This window comes from Triticum dicoccoides, chromosome 4B (assembly GCF_002162155.2).
Source record: "Triticum dicoccoides isolate Atlit2015 ecotype Zavitan chromosome 4B, WEW_v2.0, whole genome shotgun sequence".
Taxonomy (NCBI): domain Eukaryota; kingdom Viridiplantae; phylum Streptophyta; class Magnoliopsida; order Poales; family Poaceae; genus Triticum; species Triticum dicoccoides.
Genome location: NC_041387.1, coordinates 623,886,794 through 623,896,246, shown reverse-complemented (window position 1 = coordinate 623,896,246; position 9,453 = coordinate 623,886,794).

Here is a 9,453-nt window from a genome sequence, read left to right as displayed (position 1 = left end):
AAGACATGCCGAACAAGTGGGAGGACGCATCTTTGGACAAGGTGAAGGAGAAAGATGTCAACATCCCGCCATGTTGGTGTGCAGATGTTTGCAAGGTGAAGGTGAACACCAACCGAAAGAAGTCATGGATGGAAGGGCGGATATATTTTGTATACCCGAACTATGCTTATGACCGTGCGCTTCCAAAGAACGCCTATGACCAACCACCGGTAAGCTCGAGAAGTAAAATGTTACTCTCAAATGTGTGTCAACACTAACAAAAAATTTGTATGCAGTCACCGCCTCCTCTATGCAAGTACTTCACGTGGATAGATCATGAAGTGTGAGAAGATGTTCAAAAGGACCAATATCAAGATTGTCTTAGGCGCTAGCGGCGGTTCGAAGAGGCTTGGAAGAAGAGCATCGTAAAAAGGAGAAGATGGAGCGAAAGAAACGAGAGGAGGAGAGGGCACGCCAAGCGAAACTTGCTCGTGAGGAGGAGAGGGCAAGAAAGCTTGCAAAGGCTCGTGAGGCGCAAGAGTAGGATTCGACACGTGACTAGAAGGGGAAATGGCCTCGCTCTACTCAGTAGGGACTTCGCTTCGGTGCACTCATCATGGAGCCGGATGTATCCATGCCGTATTTGTCATGAACTATCTTCTAGGGCAAGATGCCATTTGTCGTCAACTATGTCGTAGTAGGCATTTTTCATTTCTAATGAATGTGTCGTGAACTTGTGAGGTTATGTGATATGTTGGTGAACTCTTAGTAGTGTGCTACTTGTGTTTGTGAACTTCTAGTAATGTTTGAATTGTCTTAAGTGATGAACTCATCGGGCATATTACTTGTGTTTGTTCAAATTGTTGTGATGCTCAAGTTATTGTAAGTGTTGTGATGTTGAAGTGAATTGAAATTGTTGTCAACTCTGTTTTTGCAGTTTTGCAGTAAACAACAGTGCAGCGCCCATAGGACAGGCACTGCACTATACAGTGCAGCGCCCAAGACTGAAGCGTCACACTGTATTAGATACCAAACTCCGCAAGATATGTAACATGAACAAGTGTATAAGATACCAAACTCCGCAAGATATGTAACATGGACACACCTGAGTGCGATATGTACCTTGAGAAATTTTCATAGTGGACCTTCATCATTGCCTTCTCCAATCGGTGTCTTCTGTCTTCTCAAGAATAGACTGGCTTTCATCAGCTGATTTCTTGATCTTGTTGAGCCGCGGATGAGAACGAAGTAACACGTTGGCCATTCAAACATGTGTAATATGGCCAACGGGAAAGTAAAGAAGGGAACACTTTACCACATAGTTAATCATCAGAACAGCAGGGACTAGTATCTTAGGCTTGAGCTTCCTTAGAACTTGTCCTTCTTCATCTTCCTCCTCAGCAACCTCAGGCACTGGGGCCTTGTTCTTCTCAGCAGCTGGAATACTCCTGGTATTCCTCTTTGGTGCAGACTTGGCCTTGGGGGCAGCTTTGGGTGCTTCCTTGGGCTTAGATGTTGCAACCCCTGATCTAATAGCATCACCCATAAGCTTTGGTGCCTTTGGTGCTGGTGCAGCAAGCTCTTCTTCTTCCATCATGGAAGGTTGACCAACAACTCTGGCCATGGTCTTCTTGACCCTTTCCTTCCTCTTCTTGCCTTTAGCAGCTGGCTCTTTGGAATCAGGCTTTTCAGGCAGTTGAGTTGATGCTCTGGCCTTGGACATTGGTTGTCTTCCTGCAGGCCTTTTGATCTTCATGCCTGGCTTTGTATCCTTTGCTGAGCCATATTCCTTCTTGAGCACCACTTTCTTGGAAGTAGCCTCATCTTCTTCAGCTTTGTAGTCCTCATCTTCTGAGTCTGAGGTTCTCTTTCTCCTTTGCCTGGTAGCAGCCTTAGGCAGGTTGCTGGGAGTGCTTCTGCTCCCTTCATCTGAAGTGCTAGAGGGACTAGTGCCCTCACTCATGTGAATCTGCTCTGCTGATCTGTTCTGGCTGTCACTCTGGTCTGACATGCTGCAAAAACTGACTGCTGACCCTATGAAGAGTTATAGATGAGATAGAGGGGATGAGCATCACAAAATGCAGAGATTTTTGCAAAAGAATGATTCAAAAATTCAGTTTTAGTTTTCCACAGAAAGCATTTCGGATCAACCGATTTTCAAACTCGGTGATACCGAAGCAGTTTTTGGAACCTAAACTGGTGAACTCGGTTGGACCGAGTCATAGTTTGGTGGCACCGAGACTGCTAGGGTTTCAAAGAATCCTAAAATCGGTCGCACCGATTAGTAATTCTCGGTCAGACCGAGAGTCACTAGTGCAATGGCATATGCCAAATCGGTAAGACCGAGTTTTTCAACTCGGTGGGTCCGAGATGGTTCCGGTGGAAACCTAACCCTAAAAATTTGAATCTAATCCACTCTACGGACTACTTTAGCTGGATAGGATTGTTTCAATCGTGGCAAGAATCAATAAGAGTACAATGTGCTAGGAATCGGATGTGGATAGCACAAAGATTGAGTCCATACCCTAGTGCGGCGATGAACTCGCTACAGCGGCAATGGTGGGTTTGAGTTCTGTTGACGGCGGCGGAGACGAGCGATAGGGGGCGGATGGCGACGAGGAGACGATCCGGAGACCTTCGATGGCAGAGCGAGCTATTGCGCCGGCGAAGGGGTTCGGAGAACTTTCCAAAATTTTGCCTGTGACTATATATAGCCCGACCCTGTCGGTGTGACCGAGTGGAACAAATCGATGGCACCGAGATGCATAACTGTGTTCAGTTACAGCAACTCGGTGTGACCGAAAAGTTCAAATCGGTTGCACCGAGATTGAAAACTCAGATCAACTTAATGATCTCGGTAGGACCGAAATGGAGGAATCGGTCACACCGAGAATCACAAAGAGGTTTTGGAAGTTTAAGTCTCTAACGAATCGGGGACTCCGAGTGCTCCTCACACAGAGTGGTTCGAATCTGACTTGATCAAATTTTATGATGTAGCATGAATAGAGTTTGAGACGAGAAAATCATTGATAGCTAGAGAAGGTTCTTAGGCATTCTTGTCCATCCACTTGGCCAAAAGAAGAAAGAATCAAACAATCAAAACAACAAGTGGATGTCCTTGAATGAGTAAAATATGCACCAACATGCTCACACAATAAGTTAGCAAATGAAATATGTGGCAAAACATGCACAACCAATTCTAGCATCTATCAAACAATTGGCGATGACTAGGTCATATATATGTGAGTATATTGACTTAGGAGTCAAATGAGAACATTTGATCATAGGTCATACTCATCATTTAAGCTCAAGTGGGGTTACCACTTTTACATAATGCATTGATGTGTTCACACCATTAGAGTTGCTTTGACTCAATTTTTTGAGTTAAGCTCCCCCTAGATGTGAGATCGCCCCTTTAGAGGGATGAACTAACCTTGGGTTTTGTCGATGATGACTTCATGTAGGTGTTGAAGATGTGGATGCTCAATGTTGATGTAGATCATTTGGAGCAATTCTTTGGAGTGAGTTGCACTTTCAACTTACCTACATGGGTTAGTCCCACAAGGAACAAACAAGAATATCCATAGACATAGAGTGATGCACACACAAGATGATGTCCATGAAAACATTAGGTTACCTTGTCCCTTGCCTTACCAACATGAGGGTTTGTGACTCCTTGAACTAGTGCAAGATGTGGAAGTTGATTGCACTTGTCCTTGCCATAAAGATATGAATGAAGAATGTTGGCGGAGTCACCCTCAAGAACTCTCTAGTTCTTCTTCTTCGGGATCCACATCATCTTGATGGGAATCCTTGGAGTTGTAGTTGTACTTGATGAAGTAGAACTTGACGTAGTCTTGGGAATCCACTTGACCGAGACCTTAGGTGCTTCTTCCAATGCATCAATCTCTTCTTGAAGCTTATCCTTGCCTTTGTTCTTATGGTCTTGTGGTGGAAGATCATATTGAGCTTGTGTTCCCTTGAAGGAAGTAGGATCATACTTCTCTTGTTGAGGAACAAACTTCGTCTTGGGGTATTGATCTTCTTCCCACTCAACTCGATTGGCATTGAACTTTCGTTCAAAACCAACACCTTGATTCTTCCGGTGTCTTCCTTGCTTGCGTACAATTTCCTCGAATTGCTTACTCCCGGCAAGGCTCTTGTAAACACCTTTCTCTATACTTCCCTTCAATAAGCTATTTTCTTTCTCATGTGTAACTTGGCTAAGAGAATCATTAGTGGAATCAAGAGAACTACTAGAAGCAACAATATTGGATTTAACATTATTACTATTGTTACTACTAGAGGAAGTATATTTCTTGTACTTGTTACTAGACTTGACTTGAGGCATGTAAGTAGATAAGAGTAAACGCTTGGCGATGTAAGAAGAACTTTTCTTACGGAGATCATCATTGATTGCTTTTAAGAACTCATGCTCTTGCTCAAGATTGAGCTTTTCAAAGCGTAACTTCTCATGAGCCCTTAAAAGTTCTCGATGATCTTCGAAGATAGTTTCATGAGCCAACTTTAGAGTATTTAGTTCTTTAGTTAGAAGCTCAATTTTCTCCTTATCATTGTCATTCATTTGATTAGCATGATTAATTGACGTTTCATCATAGTATTCATCACTAGAGTTGTCAACAAGTAAATCATCATCCACAAGCAAGTCATCTTCATCACTATTGAAATCAACATACTCAGGATGTGTTACCTTTGGACCTTTGGCCATGAAGCATCTTCCAATTCCTTCATTTGGTGAATCAAATATGTCGTAGGAGTTGGTTGACACAAGTGCTAGTCCGGCAACACCTTCATCTTGAGTATATTCGGAGTCGGAGTGATAGCTTCTCTCGGAGTGATTGTCGGAGTCGGAGCCGGATACCCATTCACCAACATGAGCTTGATGCCTTCGTTTTGTGTAGCTCCTTGATGACTTGTCCTTCCTTTCTGAATCCTTGCTTCCCCGTGAGGGTCTTCGTTCATAACGATCATCTCTACTCCTCCTCTCTCTTGGTGGTGATTCTTCTCTTTTGCTTCTTCTTTTTGGAGAATCTTCTCTTCTTTTGTAGGGTGCCGTACACTCATTGGAGTAGTGTCCAGGCCTCCCACAATTGTAGCAATTGCGCTCTCGACTAGAAGATCTTTTGTCATGATAAGACCTTGACTTGGAGCTTCTTTCTTTGCTTCTACTCTTGTAGAATTTGTTGAAGTTCTTCACCATTAAGCTCAATTCTTCATTGAAGGTTTGTTTCTCACTTTATGATGTGGGGGCTTCACTTGAGGCTTTGTAAGCACCACTTGACTTGTTGTGAAGTTCCTCCTTATCCTTGAGTGACATCTCATGAGCAACAATACTTCCAATGACTTCCGTTGGCTTGAGATCTTTGTAGTTTGGCATCATTTAAATCAATGTGCACACGGTATCATACTTTCCATCCAATGCTCTTAGGATCTTATTGATGATGAATCTGTCGGTCATCTCTTCACTCCCTAAGCCAGCAATCTCATTTGTGATAAGTGCAAGCCTAGAGTACATTTCAGCGACACCTTCACCATCCTTCATTTTGAACTTGTCAAGCTGACTTTGGAGCACATCCAACTTGGATTCCTTGACGGATTCGGTACCTTCATGCATATCAATCAAAGTATCCCAAATTTCCTTTGCATTCTCAAGACGGCTGATTTTGTTGAATTCTTCGAGGCGCAATCCGTTGAAGATGATATCACAAGCTTGAGCGTTGTATTGCAGCATCTTCAATTCTTCCGCATTTGCTTCACGGTTCGGTTCTCTCCCATCAAAGAATTCACCTTGCAAGCCAATACAAATAATTGCCCAAACGGCGGGGTTATGTCCGAGAATATGCATTTTCATCTTATGCTTCCAACTAGCAAAATTAGTACCATCAAAGTAAGGACCTCTACGGTGATAATTTCCCTCGCTAGACGCCATACTCTCCTAGGTTGTGAAATCAAGGCTATGACCACCAAAAGCTATGGAAATCAAAGCAAATGGAGACCAAAGCTCTGATACCACTTGTAGTACCTTGAAGTATGTCTAGAGGGGGGTGATTAGACTACTTGACCAATTAAAAACTTAACCTTTTCCCAATTTTAGAGTTTGGCAAATTTTAGCTATCTTAGGACAAGTCAAGCAATCATCACACAAATCAAGCAAGCATGCAAAGAGTATATAGGCAGCGGAAATTAAAGCATGCAACTTGCAAGAAAGTAAAGGGAAGGGTTTGGAGGATTCAAACACAAATGGAGACACGGATGTTTTTGGCGTGGTTCCGATAGGTGGTGCTATCGTACATCCACGTTGATGGAGACTTCAACCCACGAAGGGTAACGGGTGCGCGAGTCCACGGAGGGCTCCACCCACGAAGGGTCCATGAAGAAGCAACCTTGTCTATCCCACCATGGTCGTCGCCCACGAAGGACTTGCCTCACTAGCAGTAGATCTTCACGAAGTAGGCGATCTCCTTGCCCTTACAAACTCCTTGGTTCAACTCCCCAATCTTGTCGGAGGCTCCCAAGTGACACCTAGCCAATCTAGGAGACACCACTCTCCAAGAAGTAACAAATGGTGCATTGATGATGAACTCCTTGCTCTTGTGCTTCAAATGATAGTCTCCCCAACACTCAACTCTCTCACATAGGATTTGGATCTGGTGGAAAGAGGGTTTGAGTGGAAAGCAACTTGGGGAAGGCTAGAGATCAAGATTCATATGGTAGGAATGGAATATCTTGGCCTCAACACATGAGTAGGTGGTTCTCTCTCAGAAATGGTAAGTTGGAAGTGTAGGTTTAGTCTGATGGCTCTCTCCACGAATGAAGAGGAGGTGGAGGGGTATATATAGCCTCCACACAAAATCTAACCGTTACACACAATTTACCAAACTCGGTGGGACCGATTCAACAGACTCGGTCGGACCGATTTAGTAAACCTAGTGACCGTTAGTGATTTTCGGTGGGACTGACATGCATCTCGGTGAGACCGATTCGGTTAGGGTTAGGGCATAACGTAATCTCGGTAAGACCGATTACACAAACTCAATGAAACCGATTTTGGTAATAAGATTTCCAGAGAGTTGGTCAGGTAAACTCGGTGGGACCGATTTGCTCTTTTCGGTGAGACCGAAATGTTACAAAAGGGAAACAGAGAGTTTACATTGCAATCTCGGTGGGACCGATCGCTCACTTCGGTTAGACCGAAACGTTATGAAGGGAAACAAAGAGATTACAATCCCATCTCGGTGAAACCAAGATCCCTATCGGTAAGACCATTTGCTTAGGGTTTGTGGCAGTGGCTATGACTTTTGGAATCGGTGGCGCCGGATTGGAAGAATCGGTGTGACCGATTTTGGCTTTGGGTTTAGGTCATTTGTGGATGTGGGAAAGTAGCTGAGGATTTTGGAGCATATCACAAAGCACATGAAGCAAGAGGCTCATTAAGCAACACCTCATCCCTCCTTGATAGTATTGGCTTTTCCTATAGACTCAATGTGATCTTGGATCACTAAAATATAAAAATGAAGAGTCTTGAGCTTTTGAGCTTGAGCCAATCCTTTGTCCTTAGTATTTTGAGGGATCCACTTTCATCTTCCATGCCATGCCATTCATTGAGCTTTCCTGAAATAATAGTCTTGGAATAGCATTATCTCAATGAGCTATATGTTGTTATGAATTACCAAAACCACATAGGGATAGTTGCACTTTCATCCGTGTCCACCAATTCCGGCGGGTGAGGCTGGAATAGAGCAAACTGACGATACACGCGATGTGGCAAATGAAACTCAACCGCCCAGTTGCATATCAGTGGGCACGGCATAAGCCAAAGATCCCTATCCCGCAAGCACATCGGGGTGATGACAAACTCCTTGGTGTACCCAATTCTATCATTGGCGCCATATGGCTGCCATACCACCTATGAAATAGGGCAACAACGCAACATTGATGACAATTTTTCAGGCAATCATGAGAAATGGCTGAAGTAATGTCCTCATTACCTGCTCAGGCGTAATTGTGTCCAACTCGGCAATGTACTTTTGGTACATGAGATTGACATCGTTTGTCATCTCGGATACCACATCCCACTTGTAAGCCCAAGTGGGGCGCCGTAATTCACCATCTTCAACCCAAGGATTAAACTTGACGCTCTTCGGGCGTCCAACAGGCATACGCTCCCAGCTCCATACAGAAAGTAGAAGCATATTACCACCAATGCATGCACTATCTGTGATCCTGCAACACGCATCGTCCAGCTGCATATGAAAGAAAACAATGTTAACTTGACAGCAAGGTTGCATTGTTAATGAAGAAATGACTTGATAACAAAACATACCAACTACCTGTCGGTACAAGTAGGCAAGAGTCGCTGAACCCCAACTCCATCCGCTATCGAAGATGGTCAACACCTTCAGCCACATCCATGGAGCGTCCTTGCCTGTGGAGTCAGGAAACAAAGTCCTCGAGACAAGGTACCACATATAGACACGAGCATGCATCCGCAGGGCAATGCACAAAGTTGCTTTAAATCCACGTGAAAGCAGCTCCGTCTACTTTCCTTTCCTTCTTCTTCTTCTCTTCTCCCTCCTCTACATCAGCCTTAGCCTCGATAGGAGCCATACCGATAAGAGCAGTCATCTGCCGGCGCCACCCATCAGAATCGGTGCTCATAAAGAGAGGCCTCCCGTCGATAGGAGGCCCGGTGATCAAGGCGACATCCTCGAGTGTCACGGTCATCTCCCCAATCCGAAGATGGAAATTGTGCGTCTCCGGCCTCCACCGATCAGCAAGAGAGGACACCAGTGGAGCGTTGAGGTTCCGCGTGGACCGGCTGACCAACTGAATCCACGGGCGGAGTCCTGCTTGCTGGATGTAGGGTGTGTACCTCTCATCGTAGGGCATGGCAGGACCAGAGACCCCGTGATACTGAATCTTCAGAGGTACAAGCTTCTGCAAAAAAACAAGTAATAACAAATCTTAGGGCATGTCAATTTCAACTAAAGGCAAATTTGCAAAATATTTAGATTACTCATTATTACCATCTCCTTCTCGCGCATCATGTAGGCCCGGTGTCGTGTGTCATAGGCATCGTCGAGAAGCCAAACCATCCCTACAAAGTTCAAACAATAAACATATATGAGTTCATCTCAAATATCGGTATACACTAAACATCTCATATGTGTTCATCTAAACATCTCATATGTATTCATCTACAAGAATCTCAACATCTCCTTCTCACACAATGAATAAATGATTGTAAATTCTCATATATATCTCGTATGTCATATGTGTTCAAATAAACTCAACATCTCATATTTCAAATAAACTCAACATCTAATATATATCTAAAAAAACTAAACATCTCATATACTCCTACAAAACTCAAACATCTCATAATTATCTACTAAACTAGGCATCTCATATATATCTAAAAAATATAAACAATCTAGGTTTCACTAAAAAGAT